This window comes from Rutidosis leptorrhynchoides, chromosome 7 (assembly GCF_046630445.1).
Source record: "Rutidosis leptorrhynchoides isolate AG116_Rl617_1_P2 chromosome 7, CSIRO_AGI_Rlap_v1, whole genome shotgun sequence".
NCBI lineage: Eukaryota > Viridiplantae > Streptophyta > Magnoliopsida > Asterales > Asteraceae > Rutidosis > Rutidosis leptorrhynchoides.
Window position 1 is genome coordinate 96,013,464 of NC_092339.1, and position 18,401 is coordinate 96,031,864.

The following is an 18,401-nucleotide window of genomic DNA, read 5'->3' on the forward strand; positions in this document are numbered from 1 at the left end:
GAATATATGTTAGAACGTTGTTTTTAATAATATTACTCGAGAGGTTCCTATTTTAGAATTAGCTCGCAAATGATACATTAGTTTATTTCAAAAACTGATAATATGTTAAACTGTTATAGTGAAGGATTATTTTTGTCTACTAGCACTATCAGGGCCGTCTCAACAATTTAAAGGCCCTAGACAAAAATAATAATGGACTCACATATACCTTATTTTTTTATTTTTTTTTGTAAGCGGGGAAACCCTCCTATGAACGAGCACATTGGCTCATAGAAGGTAAAACCTCGGGTAATCAATCTCCCCGAGCGCGAGACCTGGTACCGGGTGAATTGCACATTATGCGCGCCCTCTAGTCACACTCCATTTTTGAACAATTTGGCATAGCCAGGAATTGAATCTGGGTGGTGTGCTTCATTGGTCAACTCGGTGGCCACTCGAGCAAGCCTGCGTGGTTACCTTAAAAAATTTTACTATGCATAAAAAAATAATACTTCAATTTAAGTATTTATTTACTTACATTGTATTTAACTATTAAAAATAATGTATTTTAACTTTAATTGACAATTTTTTATTTGATTTAGTTAAATATATTAAAAAAATATATATTTACATATTTAAAATTTGGGGTTCTTCTAAATTTTTAAGCCCCGTAGACGGTTGCTTATGTTCAAAAGACACCTTTGAGCACTATCATCGTTCATCGTTTCATCATTCATTATGTATATCTCTACCTCTTACAAATCGTGTGGGTTACCGCCACGTGGCACACTGACAGCGACCATACATCTTTTATTCCACGTGTAATAATATTATACGCTGATTAATCTGCAGCTAAATTACAAGAAAATTACAACTGTATATTTCCTATTGGCTACACCACAACAAAACCATTCCGTATAATTCCTCATCAGTATCTTTCTTCTACATGTTCACCCAATTGTTCTTCATCGACGATTATTACCTCCGTTTGCTACCAATCATCTCGCCGCACACACCATTTAATCCGTTACATTTTTCCGAACATCAAGGTATAAATTTTGTGAGTTATGGACGAATTCGAATCTTAGGCGTTCTTCAAATCAAATACCTATATTGGTTTGCAGCGATTTAGGGTTTGCAACAATTTAGGGTTTATTGCGTTATTTTCAGCGATTGAGGGTTCAATTGATGATGTTAGGGTTCATTTTTATATAAAATTCCACGAATGGCGACACTAAAAAATGAAGCAGATGAGGATTCATAAGGTAATAACATTGATTAAGTTTTATATTTAAATTCAGGCCTTTGATATTCAATTTTATAGTTTACTAATATCGTTTTGTAAATGCCATACGATCAGCAATTCAGTTTATAAATTTGAATCATAAATTTTCATTTTGTTCATGTCAATATTTTTATTTTTTATTCCAACTTCTTTTTCCTATTTGACAGATTGATAGTGTTGTTGCCAACAACATGGAGACCCTTCTATCATCTATAAGCCTAGCAATTAAACATCAATACTCAATGTAGGTTGCTAAGTTTAATTTTAATGTGTTAGTTTAGGATTTAATTTTGAAAATTTGTATTTTTTGTTCTATGACAAGTTAGGCTGAAAGAAGAGTTCGTTTCTTTCCTTGAACATCCACATGATGCATACAACGTGTTTGATAAAATGTCAGCATCAAAATGAACTTAAAATGATTCTTCGTGAGATGCCATATACCACAATGATTCTTCATGAAGTGCGATATACTAAGGGTAAGTTGGCAAAGTACATGCTCCTAAAGAGAATAAAATCAATCATGGTAATGTAAATGGTAACATATATTTATTTTCTTTATTTCATTTTATTAGTATTATTAACTTTCCTGGATACACCTTTTATACAGCTCTTTTAAAATGGAATGAGGAGTCATGAGAGTGCCATGTAAACTTGCAAATTAACGCCTCAGGCTTTTTAATCATTTGAATACAAACTTTAGATTCCAAAGACTTTGAAATTACATCGATTATGAAAATGTTGACGAACAAGATTTCAAGTTTTAAAAGAAGGTCAAATACATTTCCTTGGTATTATTTCAACCTAAAGTGATGATAATAATTGCAACTTATTTTGGAGCTCACATAATAAGATGGCTTTTCAAGATAAAGTGGTGTTTGCTTCCTTAGGTATTCATTCAGGAATTGATTTTCAAGTTCACATTAGAAATGTCTCTAATGGATAGAAAGCTCCATTTATACATATCATCCCAACTCTAATTTATATTCACCAAAATTTAGCTTTAGTTTTGACTCTTTTTGCTTTGGTTTTAACCAGGTTGGTACTAAAAAATAACTCCATGTATAATCATCTTCTTTTTATTTAATATTATACATGACATTATTTAAAACTATGCATGTATGTTTTTTATGTTCCAGTAAAGTAGTCAATATCTGCAAACTAAATAAGTCATATTTGATTATGCCACAAGTCTGCTTCTATTAGGCACTTTAACTATTAATGTATTTATTATAGGTTTGATGAGAGAAGATACAGGGTGTCTCCTCTGGTTAATCAATACCTTCACCTAATTTAGAATTCAATTATATGAATACATTCATCATGTTTTAAAGCTTTCAATTTAGCACATACCGTGCTTTCTTTTTGATTAAGCATCGATTATACACTAAATTAATTTAGGGTAGAAGGTATAACAAAATACATTCTCATTAACAGTTGGTATTTTTTATTTTTATTTTTAGAAATAATATTATATGTGAACTTGAGGTTTAGACTTAGCTTATTATTTTACCTCTTTTTTATGTTATATTTATTTTGATATATCTTTTGTGAATTATTTGTTTTCTTAACCATTACCAATTTCAAAGTGTTGTCCTAAATGAAGTGTTACTGATACTTCGTGACAAGTTTACGCACTTCGGTATAAATTTTTGTCTTCATGAAGATAGTCTTTCGCATTAAGGTTATGCAGTTCATTTTTATTAGTGTTTTCTGTTAATATTGTTTTATGTTTGTGTGTTATTCTATTTGCAATGCAAACATATAAGTTGATTTTTGTTGATGATCATTAAAAGTATAATATTAATTTAACGTTTGTTGCGAATGTTCACCAAGGGGTTCTGCCTTTTTCAATGTAGATGGGAACCATACCCGCCATAGGTGACTTTGCAGCTATCTCCGACACTCCAATCGGTCAACGGTACTCCTTCAACATTTTAATCATGAAAATTAGTATATATCTCTTCTCATTTCCATGTTCTAAGATAGTTTATGGTATTTTGATAGCTCTATTTTTGCTTTGATAACTCCTATATCTTCATTAGGTACCACCAGAGTTGAGTATAATTTGTAATTTTCAGAACATATGGTGATGATATTCAGTTGTTAACATGAAAAAATGACTTTTTAAGAAAAAGGTGTTGTATACTCTAATTACTATGGTTTAATTTGTTTTGATGAGATATGTACATTTGGATTGTTTTGAAGTTTATGTAATTCAATTGGTGAAATTTTTGTGTTGAATTTGTTATTGCTGTTGAACTTTTCCTCAGGTGATTGAGGATGTGGATTCGGTTTTCTTATGTTTTTAGTCGTTGTCATTGTCGCTGAAAGATTTGTGAAAAGAAGCATATGATAGATTATATAATTGTAAGTTTTTATTTTTGTTGAGTTACGGATTATGGTTATAATCTTTGTTTATAAATAATGTTATGTTAATAGTGGACTGTTTATCAATCTACTAAAACATGACATTTTTATGATTTCGATCATATTTACATTGTTTGATTAGTGCAGATTATCTAAAGTTCAGAGTGTTTTGAAACCAAGATGAGATTTTTTTTACCATAGTTCAGAGTGTTTTGAAACCAAAATGAGATTTTTTTTTTTTTACCATATCCTGATTTGGTGATCTGCTACTTAAAGAAATGGCATGCATCTTTAAACTGTTGGTTATCAAGTTACTCCATTTATATTTGTGGGTCCTCCGTTTCCACCGTTTTTCACTATATGTACGATATAACATTATATATGTGCGATTCAACCTCTGCTCCAAGTTAGTTTTTATTTAGGTACATACTTAAAAGTGATTATGTTGAATTTTTATGATCATATGCTGAGTTGTATTTTGACATGTTCAGTTGAGAAGGATGTGGCTAAAACAAAAGCAATTAAAATTGGGGTATTACATATGCATCTACTGGCCTAATGAATCAGGTCTTTTACTTATATTTCCTTTTTCTATTTTGGTGCCTCCAGGTGGTGTTTTTTCTGCTTCGGTGATTGTTTTTGGCAAGGAAACTTCTAAGTCAGTATGAGAAGTGAGTAGCCATTAAAGCTTATCCGGTGACAACATTAACAGGTATGTCATGATTTATTTTTTTAGTTTTTGATGGTTTTTAGGTAAGTTACAATGTAGTAATTTATCAAAGATATCAGTTTTTGACGTGTTAAATTATACATGACTTGATATGAGTGTGTTATATAGTTATCGGGTCAAAGAAATTGGCCAAACCAGTGGAATTGGTCAAATTGGCTGAAAGCCAAACAGAAGGTGTATCATGCCCTCCAATCACTAAGAGAACCCGGTATATGTTCATTTGACCCATTTGCTGTCCTCTAACGAAATGTCTATGATTTGATTAATTTTTTTAACCTTGAATTAAAGGTGGTAATATTGGTTGGTCTAAAAGGTTGAGCAATGGTTCAAATTCAATGTGCGATGAAACGCATAATCGCTTAGAAGTTATAACACCTAATCTTTGACGTTAATGGTATTACACCATGGTAGCTTAAATTTTAAGTATTGTTGGCCTCTATTAGTTCACCTATTTTCTAGCTTATTTGTTCTTATTTGTGGTCTGTTTTAGATCGTGCAGCCACAATTATCGGTTCAAATGATATGCCTTTTTCGCAGTTGGTGGGATGTCCAATTCAATATTCCGACTATACGTTTTCACCCTTTTTTGGGGATATAAATATATGATGCTTTATATAATTTGTGTGTGCCATTGTTTAGAACTTTAGCCGTTGGTTGGGTGTTTTTAGTTTGTTATTTGCTTCCCCGGTAACACGGATTCGAATACTGTTTTTTATGAGACTTTAGGCCTTTTGTTTTTAATTGTTGCCATCAACGTGTTTCTTCATTATGGTTTCTTGGTTTTTAATCTATTTTCTAAATATTTTAGATTCAGTTAAGTGGTCATCCTCTTCCCTTCTTTGGTTTTTTACATGCGTAATCAAGACCTCCGATTGCACTAATTTTTTTTTTTTTTTTTTTTTTTTTTTTTTTGCATTTTATGCATCACGTTTCCTTTTCGCTATTTGATTTTGTGTCTTCAAGCTTATCCGTAGATTCTTATGTTTGTAGGTTTTTCGTTGTCCAATTGTTTATTTAATGAAATTTTTGACGTTGAACGACTTATTGATTTTGTTATTTGCTGTAGGTGACTTGGATACTTTGCGATTTTGTTATTGTAAGGTAACTTTTTTATTTTAGTTTGCGTATTTGTAAATTTTTTGTAGTTTACATCGATGTTGTGTAGTTATTGTAATGTAACTTTTTTAATTTTAGTTTGTGTATTCTTCTATAGTTTGACTGGAAATCTTTTTTTTTTATCTATTCAAACGTTGTAATTGTAATGTGCTTTTATTTTGTTTTCAGATTTCAGATTGTTATGTTTTTATCTTATGTGGTCATCTTTTTTATATTGGCTTGGGTTTTGCTTAGCTTTTTGTTTTTGTTATTTGTTGCAGATCTTTAGCTTATGATGGACGATAAACATGTTGGATTTATTAGCCTTAATCGTTGATTTTTGTGTAAAATAATATTTCAGTTATGTAACTTTTGGTGATGTGTTTACTTTTATATTTGCTACTGTTGGTCATGTGTTTTGTGTTTTGCTAATGTCGGAATTAGTAGTATTAATCTATATGTTTTGTGTAAAACAACAAACTCAATCATATTATGTTTTTTTCATCAACAACAATACTTGGGATACTCTATTTATCTTAGCGTTAATTGATATAATATATACGTTTCCAGTTTGTTTGATTAATAGTCGCCGTGCAACGCACGGGCTCTTAAAGGCTAGTAATAATATAATCATATGTTGGAAGATATGTTCTACATTCATTTCTTAGACACATGAGTACACATGATAGTTGCGTACTTGCGTGTATCTAAATACGTCTGAACCTTAAAAGGTGGAATCTACGTACGTATATTGAAGTGTTTTATGCTAGAATGGAGCAAAGACACTGAAATATCAAAGGAACTGTAGTGTAACTTAAGAGCACGTTTGATTAAACTGAATGATTCATAATCTCAATGATTTAAAGGTTTTGAATGAATTTGATTCTAAATGAAAATAAGCTGTTTAATAATGTAAACACCATGAATATTATTGATAACATTAACTACTATTTATAGATTACATAATCTCTAAACCTAAGTAAACCCTAATGGACCATAAGCCCATATACGGACCCGGGCCTTATTTTCGTCTAACACTCTCCAAAAGTCCGAACGGCGAAATCGCGAAAGTTCGGACTCGAATAAAACACTAATGTTAAATAAAGATATAAAACACATTTTTTTTCATTTGTTGCATCGAATAGTCTGATATTCATTGATTGAGTTGCAGATATCTTGACGGCTTCTCCTTTTTCCGTAACATTTTTTTCTTTTACGTCGTGGCTTGTTGTGCCTAAAGATCAAGTACCACTTTGATATGCTACTTTTGTCAACGATAACCATGGTCTTCAATGCCGCAAACAAGAATTTTGACTATATTCTCTTTTTTCGGGATTTGGAACCTAGTCAAAGCTAGTCGGTTCATCTCCACGTCGATTATTAAAGGATAAAAATAGTGTTTACGGATTTAAAAAAAAACAAAATAAAAAAAAAAAGTTAAGTGGCAACAAATTTGCAAAGAGAAAATTGCGCGGATAGTCCATGTGGTTTGTACTAAATATCATGGTTAGCCATACTTGTCGATTTGAGAAAGGATAGTCACGGTTTCTTATGCAAGGATAGCCCACTTGACGTTTTCTGTCTGACTATTCTGTTAACCCTGTCACACGTGCATCCCACACGAGGGTATTTTTGTCTTTCTATGTTTCTACCTGAATTCCCACACCACCTACTTTATTTAATTTAAAATCCCAATTTCATTATTTATTATAAATTATAATTATAACTTTTTGAACGCCAATTTCTTTTTAACTTATTTAAAAATCCCAATTTCTTTTTTAAAATCCCAATTTCTTTTAAAAATGGAACATGAATCCATTATATTTCCATTCTCACGATAATCTTCTACATCATCTCTGTTTATAGGGTTTCTTAATCCCTAATTCGAACTTTGGGTTTGAAATCTAATTCTAAGTAAATTAAGATTCACGGTGGAAGACCCAACAAAAATTACAAGATTCATGGTCCAGATCCGATTGGGTGGAACGAGGCGGCAGAAGAGAACGATGATGGTGGAAGTACCCAGCAGAAGGTGGAGTCTGACCGGTGATGACGATAGTGTTGCCGTAGCTGCAAAATAATTTTTGATAGTGGTAATTAGGTTATCTTTGTAATGTTGAAGACCAGTGATGACGATAGTGTTGACGATAGTGTTGACGATAGATTTGATTATGATTTTAAGTATTTTCCCGTGGGTTTAGGTTTAATTTATTGTTTAACTTTAGTTTTATTATTTAATTTTATGAACTAGTTAAATTATTGTTGCAAGATGTTGATGGTGTACATGAAAATTTTGGGGTTTTTAATTTTAAATGGGTGATTTGTTGGTTTTTTTCAATATGTTTTAGTTTGAATTGGTCAGATGCTGGTATGTTTTAGTTTGAATTGGTATTTATCTTTTCAAAATTTAGAATTATTATTTTTGGGTGATGAAAATAAGGTATACTGCTATTACTGTTATTACGAGTATTAAAAAGGATTTTTAGGTTGATTGTGGAATATGAAGTGTTTGAAGGTGTCGGTAGAAACAAGGGAAAAGATGAAGATGATATAGGTTCATTGTTTTAGTAGATTAAGAAGATGAGGATGAAGATGGAGGAGATAAAAATAAGAAAATAAAGGTTAAATGACAAAAATACCCTCACGTGCTTATCAAACATTACTAACTTTAACGGAAAAAATTAACGGAGTTAGTGAATTGGACTATCCTTGCTCTACTTTTAAGTCACAAGGACTATCCACACTCAAAGCAGCAACTTTGTCTATCCATGGTATCTAGTACAAACAACAGGGACTATCCGCGCAATTTTCTCATTTGCAAAATAGAGACGGTAGATTCATAACTCTTATTTAACACGCCATTTGGGCTATATCATGGTTGCGAAACTTAGGTTAGGGTCCATTAGGGTTTACTTAAGTTTATAGATTACATAATCTCTAAACCTAACTAAATCCTAATGGACTTTAAGCTCACATACGGACTCGTGCCTTATTTTCGTCTAACATAAATTACATAATTTAAATAAAATTGCCTTATTAACATTTGACATTATTAAAAATTCAATATGTTTTATAAGTGTCATGATTATGATTTAAGTTGCATATCACAAAGAATTTATGTGCTTAATGTTTAATTGATTGTTTCAACTCTGAATAGTTCAGCAGCACTGAGTGTTGAATCATTCAGCATCATATTTCATTTGGAGGTAAGAAACAAACGCATTGAATGCTTGAATATTCAGCAGTGTTTCAAACGAGCTGTATCTAACTCATTTAATAAGAAATAAAAGTGATATATTTCGTGATGTTGAGATTGGAACAATAAATATATGGGGTTAGTTTCGTATTTAAGGTTACGATGGAGCTAACAACATGAGTGGCACGTTCAATGGTTTGAAGACCTTAATCATGAAAGAATCGAAATCTGCACATTTTATTCATGTTGCACACCAAATATAGTTGGCACTCGTGTTTGTTGCAAAAAATCACTCTTCAATAAATGATTTCTTTGAGCGGATTTCTGGATTGCTTAACATGATTGGTTCCTCTTATAAGCGTCGAGACTAACTTAGAAGAAAACAAGCAACATATGTAGTGGAGGCATTGGCTACAGGTATTTTTTGACAGGTATTTTTTGAGATTTTTCAATTTGTTATATCTTATCTTAGTTAACTTTATTGTAACTTAATATAATAACTTTAATGGAAATAATTTTTAATTGTGAATTGTTGATCTGATGGTACATATATATAGCTTTCTTGTAACTTAATAATTTAATAACTTGTTATATCATTGATCTGATGATACATATATATTTACAACAGTGAGCATGATTTCTTATATTGACACAAAAGACTTTTTACCAATATAGGTGAAGTTGAAAGTGGTACTGGTCATAATCAAGAAGTTGGAATTAAACGATCGTGTGATACTCGTTGGGGTTCTCACTATGGTTCACTTTTGAACATTTTGACTATATATTCTTCAATTTGTGAAGTACTTGAAGACATCAGTGAAGATATGGTAATTGTCAAGATCAAAGAGTAGAAGCATGTCGTCTTTTGAGATCATTACTAAAGTTCGATTTTGTTTTTTGTCGACATTTAATGGTTGATGTCTTAGAAATCACAAATGATTTGAACACAACACTTCAAAGAAAAGACCAAGATATTGTAAACACAATGCATCAAGTGAGGGGTTCTAAGACAAGACTTCAATCTATGAGAGACATAGGATGGGAATCACTTTTAGAGAATGTAAGTTCATTTTGCGAAAAAAATGATATCGATATTTTGAATATGGATGACCCGTATATGATTGCATAAGTCGTCGTAGAGGTTTGCATGTTAGTTCGTTACACCACTACAAAGTGGATGTATTTTATTCGGTCATTGATATGTAACTTCGAGAGCTTAACAATCGTTTCTATGAGGTGAACACTCCGTTACTTATTTATATGGCTTCTTTGAACCCAAGTAAGTCTTTTAAAGCATTTCAAGTGGAAGAGCTTATGAAAATGGCGGAATTCTATCATTTTGAGTTTCCAAAACATGAGCTTGGAGTTCTTAGAGGACGACTAATACTTACGTTCATGATGTACGTAGTAATGAAAGGTTTAGTCATTTGAAAGGAATTGGAAACCTTGCAAAGATGATGGTTGAAACAAACAAGAGTATAATATATCCGAAGGCCTATCTTCTTTTGAAACTTGCATTAATCTTGCCCGTTGCAACATCGACAGTGGAACGTGCCTTTTAAGCAGTGAAGTTAATAAAGAACGACTTGCGAAATAAAATGGGAGATCAATTTATGAATGATTGTCTACTTTCATATATTGAGAAAGATGTGTTAGATTGTATAAGTAATGAAGCAATTATGGATGAATTTTATCGAATGAAACCTCGTAGACAAAATAAAAGGTTTAAGTTAGTCTTTTGTAGATTGAAATATATGATAATTTTGTAAAAACTTTGATTTCTAATAATATTACATAACTTTTGTTTTATGTTTGTCTTTTGTCGCAATAAAACCCGACCCGACCCGAATACAGTCAATTTTCGTTCAAGTAAGTTATCGAATAAACTTTTTAGGGACCCCATTGAGTTCGAATCCTAGATTCGCCACTGTGGGTGATATAAATTCATACGACGGTTCTTGTTAACACCAGGTCTAGATAGTAGAAAAATCAGAAAAGACTAAATATTGCATCTTTAGAGCAAAGTTTTTAAAAGGAAAATGGAAATCTCATTATAACTTTTTAGGAGAGCATTCCGCCTTTCCTTGATCGGTATAATATAAGACTGACACTCTTTTAGAGAGTTCGCGAGACTTATGCAGTCATGCTGTTACCTACAGACAAAGTTGCAAAATTCGCTATTCGGGGATTTATATGTGTAACTATAGGAAAAAATCATAAATATAAAGATAATTTTTAACATAAATGTCTAAAATTGTTCATTTCGCTTCAAAACTATAAAATTCTAGTTTAAATTCATGTTAAAATGTTAACCATTTTTGACTTTGACCGACTTTGATTACCAAATTCGATTTTGATCCATCAATTGACGTTGACAGTTTAATTAAACGAATTTTTGAAAATCGGAACGGATTGCTCCTAAAAATGATTAATCGGGAATTAATCGGCGAGTAATCGGGTTTTTTACAACACTGCCTACAGATTTGAATATCATTATTATTCAAGATGACTTACCACCTAACATAACATCATTGCACGAAACGAAGCATACTGATAGTAGGGCAAGTTGTGAAAATTTTCCAACTTAAGATTGTACAAAAAATTTCGTTTACCAGCCGCATCGAGACCAAGCATAGCTATATGCATCTCCTTCTTACTGAATAAGACACTGAATAGCTTTGTACATGACAGCCACATTAGTTATTAACTAGCATTATAATCAACCAGATGAGCACGATAACCATTCCATAATTGGGGAACGGATAAGGTTTTCATGTTCAAGCTACTTCGACACGCAAAATTTACATAAAATTTAATTCTATAAATAACGCAATAAAAGGTAATCACATCTAAAGTCTAAACTACTGCCAGGTTTTACTTGAAAAGGAATCTATTAATATTAATAAGGAAAACAATTCATTACTTTGAATTATACTAGTAGATATCTTGCAACATATAGACAACCGGAATATGATTTGCAAATGTTTAATGAATACCGAAATGCGATTTTCAGAGCGGGAAAATGTAGCTTAACAGTCTGTACAAATATACGCCTCAAAGATTTTATCATATCATTAACGTGAAACATGGGGGTTTTATCATTGATGTTGCACCGCAATCACTTTAATTGAATTAGTTTTATGTAATTATATTTATGGAAATTAGTTACTAATGACAACCAATGTTTCTTAACTGTAATTCAGACTTGAGTTGGTTAATTACTTAATTTCTTCAGTTAAGCTTGCAATTATCCTCCATTACCTCCTCTGCAGCTTTTTCCATTTACCACTTATAACTTCCTTTTTTTCATTTGCGACTAAACGTGCAGTCAACATATTATCAGCCTCACTCATGGTTGCACGTGCCTCCTCATACTTGCCAAAGAATCTACTGACTTTGCATGTTTTTTCTTCAACCAACTGCAAACACAAAAGAAAAGAAAAGTCTTAGCCTAAACATTCAACAACTATAAGCAAGTCAAGGTTGTAAAATCGCTAATAAGGGATTAATCAGCCGGAACCTTGTAATAATTAATTGGCCAAATTAAGGATTAACCGGATTGAACTCTTTATACATATACACATAAATAATAAATTTCTAGAAACAAAGACATAATCGTCAAATTGTTCCAGTACTCCAAATATTTTAAGTTCATGTTGAAATGCTGATAACTTTGACTTTGACCAATTTTGACCGGCTAAATCCGATCTGGCATTGACCAATTAATTAATTGGATTTTGAAAATTCGAAACTTCCTGCTTCCTAAAAAGGATTAAATGGGCATTAAGCAGGAATTTTACAACTGTGAATAAAAAAGCAAGTAACAAGAATTAAAAGCCTTTAGAAAAGGCGGCAATATAAGATGGTTCACACTTAAAGAATTAATCTTTATGTAAAAGACTTAGATGAAGCTAAATATAAGTCAAATAGAAGTGAACATCGTGTGCGTGCTTACTGCTGTTTGTTTACAGCCCATGTATGCTCAGTTCCGTAACCATCCAGGCTTAGCTTGGATGGCCACCAGGGCTCCCTGTGAAGCGGGAGGTCACGGGTTCGAATCCTGCCATAGGCAGACGAACTTAATAGTGGCCCCTGACAAGAGGGTGCTTTTCCTGGCACAGGTGATACCTGGGTTGCCTGCTGCCCCAAGGTTTACGCGCTGCGCGGAGGCCAATGTGCCTATTCGTAGTAGTGGTTGCTCGGTTACCAAAAAAAAAAAAAAAAGGATGAAATATGAAATTAACTGCCATTTCAAATAAGCAGATAATGAAATTGGAAATAAGTAAACAATCATAAACAGAAAGTGGTTACACCATTACGGAAAATAGGGGAAGAAAGTCGAGCTATTCTGCTTACAGACTAAAGAGTAAGCGAAATGATTAGGGATCAAGAGGGAGGGAAGACAATCTATTTTTACCCGAAAATAATTTTACAAGATGGTCTAAAAATTGGTTATAGATCTAGGTTGCATAAGTTAAGAGCCAATACAAGTAAAACCAAAGAAAAACTAATCAACCATAACCAAAACCCAACCTCCATTCCAAAAACCTATACAAATTACCAATCAATCTAATCATCTATATTAATATTCATATGTAATGATGTGCATACTCGCACGCTCCACATACACACATTACACGTGATGTGCACATGCCTAACTAAGCATAATCCAAGTTTACAACATTATAATTCACCATAAGTAGGACGCGCCCAAAACCCATTAGCGCTTATTAGTGGGCGCGCTTACTAAGCTAGCATTATCAGCGCCAAACTGGCATTGTTAAAGGCATGGATCAAGAACCACAGCGTATAGTTTACGAGCAGTGCGCAAACCAACAAAAGAACCCCACGGGTGGCCGACACGATCCCAACACTGTACGATCTACAGGCAGTTGGCAGACTGCACTGGGGCTACTTGCACTTTTTCATCATTAAGTGACCAAATAGTACAACCTAGCAGGGACGTGCTCTTTTTGTCCTATTATATGGCACTAAAGGACAAAAAGATTCGATTATAAGGCATCAAACAACACACAAGTTACACACATTACATTTTACATTCGCACTTAGAAATCACTTACGATTATGTCATTATCATTATCATCGAGATTCTAACCCACGCCACCGGAACCTTAACAGCTTCTTAAGCTTTCTTTAACGGTTATAGGTAGCGTTCTATGAACCCAAATCCTAACACCTCCCTTGAGCCATCAGTACCGGCTAGCCCGATGATGGTGGTCGACGTTTAACCACCCCTATTGAGATCATAATCTCACATTGGGGTTATTCACTGTATACCGGACCGGAGAGTTAAACTCGAATGACCTTTAAATCACCATATTTTGTTGACCAAGTGTAGACCAACCCTATGGATCAAATCTATGCTTGATAAATATGATAATATAATCTTATTTGAAGCAGTAAAGTAGCTCCAATCAGCAACAACAACAACAACAACACCACCACCACCAATACCTAATCCCATATGAGTGAGGTATGGGGGAGGTGGGATGTAGACAATCCTTCCTCTATCCTAGAATAAAGAGAAATCATTTATCCACCCCGAGTTAAACACTCACAAGAGCGGAGAAAGTCATCCCTCTCTCTATTCGACGGGTAAAGAGATTGCTTTCAAGGGGACCTCCGGCCATAAAGAATGAGAAAAAACAATAAGAAATAAATTTAAAAAAAAAATGAAATAAATAGATAAATATATAATAAAAAATAGTAATAATAAATAAGAAAATAAAAAAAAATAAAATAGAATAAACAGAGACGCCATGAAAATGGTAGAATCAAATTTTCATAGGTTTTACATCGTGACTGGAGTTCAATTTAGGCTCTAAGCGGTAGTCAAGTCGCCAATAAATCGACGCTTGCTAAGCCTCGCTTAATAGAACCGTGAATTTAAAAAAAAAAAAACTAATAGTGATAGTATATATATATATGTGTTACTTTGACTTGTCCTTGAACTATATCCACTGGTCTTGTATCAATTTCATGTTCCTAACTTCAGTTATAGCCAAAACGAAATCAGTACGCGGTCAGAAACTTACTTGGCAAACCCCAAATGTACCCCTTCTGATTCCTGACTTTTAATTATCGTATGAGACCCTGGCTAGACTTTTTGGAATCAATTTTAAGTATATTTATGATATGGAGTTTTTCATGTTTATGTGAACTTTGTACTATGAAATAATGTGCTAAGTATGCTACGTGTTCATGAGCTTTGTGCGCAACGATAAACTGAAATTGTGAAAATGATCATTTATGACCTGAAACGTGTTGTTTGACTTAGGTTTGACATGTTGACCAACATTTGACATGAACCTACTGATGTTGACTTTAGTTGACCACATTGACTAAGTTTGACTTTTGGTTTGACTTCGGTTGACCTTGTTTGACTTGCATGAATTACTTGACTATATGTTGACTTTTACTTTGAAACGCGTCGAGTCGAGTAATAAGACAACTTATACTATGAAACCACACTTATTTAAGATACATATATTGACCAACCTAAATACGTATACTTAGGTTGCATTACTCGGTTATAATCTGTACAAGTCATTTGTCTGTCATCCGAGCTTTATTCAAAGGTGAGTTTACAGTCTACATGTTTTCAGGGATGAGAATACACACTGTTATACTTACATTTTCAAATACTGTTGTATTGACATGAGTACTATATATGCATATTGAGTTTGTTCAAAAAGCCTCTAGCTTGAATACTTTTAATACCATCGGTGTAAGCACAATTTAGATGGACGGATCCGTTAGGTTGACAACCTCACCCACTATAAAAACTGTGGTGCATTTACTTTGAACATTAAATACATTTAAATAAGTGTATAACATTTTAGGAGGTAAAGGCGGGTATAGTGGCTTCTATACTCGGGTCATTGCTAGTATTCAGGTGCTCATATTATGCAAACATTTTTATGACTTTGTGTTGTACTTGTAAAATCTCGTGGTCAAGGAACTTAAACTATTTTCTGATAACTGTTTTTCAGATATATACAACGTTATTTAAAACTGTGGTTTACGAACAATTTAGATAGAAACTTGACATGGTATTGTCTTCAAATATTTGAAGCTTGACATGATAGTGTCAACAAACTTTTTAAATGGGACACGGAGTTGTCTACAAACTTTTAACATTAAACCTTGGTGGTCTTCCACTAATAAACATTTTCTCAATATTGAATATTAAACATACTGCATTGTTTACCTAAAACCTGTAGATTCACTCAACATTGTTGTTGATCCATTTTGCGTGTTTTATTCTCAGGTATTAATTGCTTCCGCTGTAAATTGTTGCCGTTACGTAGAAGTCAAGCCAAGCACTGGGACCAGAGTTAACGTTCTGTCAAAGGGATTTTGACGGGGTGTTACATATGGTATCAGAGCTTTGACTATAGGGAACTAGGATACATTAGTGTGTCTAACCGTAGGGCGCATTAGTGAAGTCTAGTCTATAGCCGTGTGTCTTGGACGACTTTTATGCATCATACTTGCACTGTTTGTGACACCATGCTACATGTAGGGCTACACATCACATCACAAACATATACACCTTATACCAATATGATACGGACTTAGACTAAATACTGTATCACGAATCGCATACGTAAACACGACGCGAGACTTAAATGAATTAAGTTGACTACGCTATCTTGAACTTATGGAGTGATGTCGAATGGAAATGTGAGATAGCTTAATGTAATGACCGGGATTACATTACGGTAACTCATATAGAAGTTCCAACATCGCAAAATATGGAATTGGGCTCGAGTCAAGTAGGTTACTTGGATAATCAACGTTTAGAAAACAAACCGTGTAATCTTAAATGTGAGTAGAAACTTACACTGTGCAAATTAATTGTATTATAACTTGTAATCTTGACCCAACTCATCACTGCTCGACACTGTCCGCCACCACCGATCACTACTTGTCACTACAAAGACACTACTTGAACACACTCGTCACCTCATACCACTACTCAACACTATTTAACGCTACTAACTACTACTCAATGCCGCCTCTCACTACTAGTCACAACTGATCACTACTTCTCACTGTTTGTCGTTGCTAAATACTACTTACTGCTACCCCTTGCTACTTGCTACTACTCAATATTACTCATTACTGCTTACCACTACTAAGTAATACTCGACACTACATCCACTGGTTACAAGACCAGTGGATGTAGTGTCGAGTATTACTTAGTAGTGGTAAGCAGTAATGAGTAATATTGAGTAGTAGCAAGTAGCAAGGGGTAGCAGTAAGTAGTATTTAGCAACGACAAACAGTGAGAAGTAGTGATCAGTTGTGACTAGTAGTGAGAGGCGGCATTGAGTAGTAGTTAGTAGCGTTAAATAGTGTTGAGTAGTGGTATGAGGTGACGAGTGTGTTCAAGTAGTGTCTTTGTAGTGACAAGTAGTGATCGGTGGTGGCGGACAGTGTCGAGCAGTGATGAGTTGGGTCAAGATTACAAGTTATAATACAATTAATTTGCACAGTGTAAGTTTCTACTCACATTTAAGATTACACGGTTTGTTTTCTAAACGTTGATTATCCAAGTAACCTACTTGACTCGAGCCCAATTCCATATTTTGCGATGTTGGAACTTCTATATGAGTTACCGTAATGTAATCCCGGTCATTACATTAAGCTATCTCACATTTCCATTCGACATCACTCCATAAGTTCAAGATAGCGTAGTCAACTTAATTCATTTAAGTCTCGCGTCGTGTTTACGTATGCGATTCGTGATACAGTATTTAGTCTAAGTCCGTATCATATTGGTATAAGGTGTATATGTTTGTGATGTGATGTGTAGCCCTACATGTAGCATGGTGTCACAAACAGTGCAAGTATGATGCATAAAAGTCGTCCAAGACACACGGTTATAGACTAGACTTCACTAATGCGCCCTACGGTTAGACACACTAATGTATCCTAGTTCCCTATAGTCAAAGCTCTGATACCATATGTAACACCCCGTCAAAATCCCTTTGACAGAACGTTAACTCTGGTCCCAGTGCTTGGCTTGACTTCTACGTAACGGCAACAATTTACAGCGGAAGCAATTAATACCTGAGAATAAAACACGCAAAATGGATCAACAACAATGTTGAGTGAATCTACAGGTTTTAGGTAAACAATGCAGTATGTTTAATATTCAATATTGAGAAAACGTTTATTAGTGGAAGACCACCAAGGTTTAATGTTAAAAGTTTGTAGACAACTCCGTGTCCCATTTAAAAAGTTTGTTGACACTATCATGTCAAGCTTCAAATATTTGAAGACAATACCATGTCAAGTTTCTATCTAAATTGTTCGTAAACCACAGTTTTAAATAACGTTGTATATATCTGAAAAACAGTTATCAGAAAATAGTTTAAGTTCCTTGACCACGAGATTTTACAAGTACAACACAAAGTCATAAAAATGTTTGCATAATATGAGCACCTGAATACTAGCAATGACCCGAGTATAGAAGCCACTATACCCACCTTTACCTCCTAAAATGTTATACACTTATTTAAATGTATTTAATGTTCAAAGTAAATGCACCACAGTTTTTATAGTGGGTGAGGTTGTCAACCTAACGGATCCGTCCATCTAAATTGTGCTTACACCGATGGTATTAAAAGTATTCAAGCTAGAGGCTTTTTGAACAAACTCAATATGCATATATAGTACTCATGTCAATACAACAGTATTTGAAAATGTAAGTATAACAG

General features: G+C 33.5%; 1 long non-coding RNA gene across 9 annotated transcripts; it reads left to right on the top strand.

Moving 5' to 3' along the window:
* The first annotated feature begins 908 nt into the window (after positions 1 to 908).
* LOC139857775 (uncharacterized) lies at positions 909 to 5,934 on the top strand. 9 transcript variants are annotated; one of them, XR_011762685.1, is made up of 8 exons: positions 909 to 1,244; positions 1,432 to 1,508; positions 3,121 to 3,399; positions 3,535 to 3,631; positions 4,241 to 4,343; positions 4,470 to 4,569; positions 5,428 to 5,462; positions 5,738 to 5,934. It is a non-coding gene; the product is annotated as an uncharacterized lncRNA (long non-coding RNA). The 9 variants fall into 9 exon arrangements; XR_011762683.1 differs by having other exon boundaries at positions 4,241 to 4,569; XR_011762684.1 differs by lacking the exon at positions 4,470 to 4,569.
* The last annotated feature ends 12,467 nt before the right edge of the window (positions 5,935 to 18,401 follow it).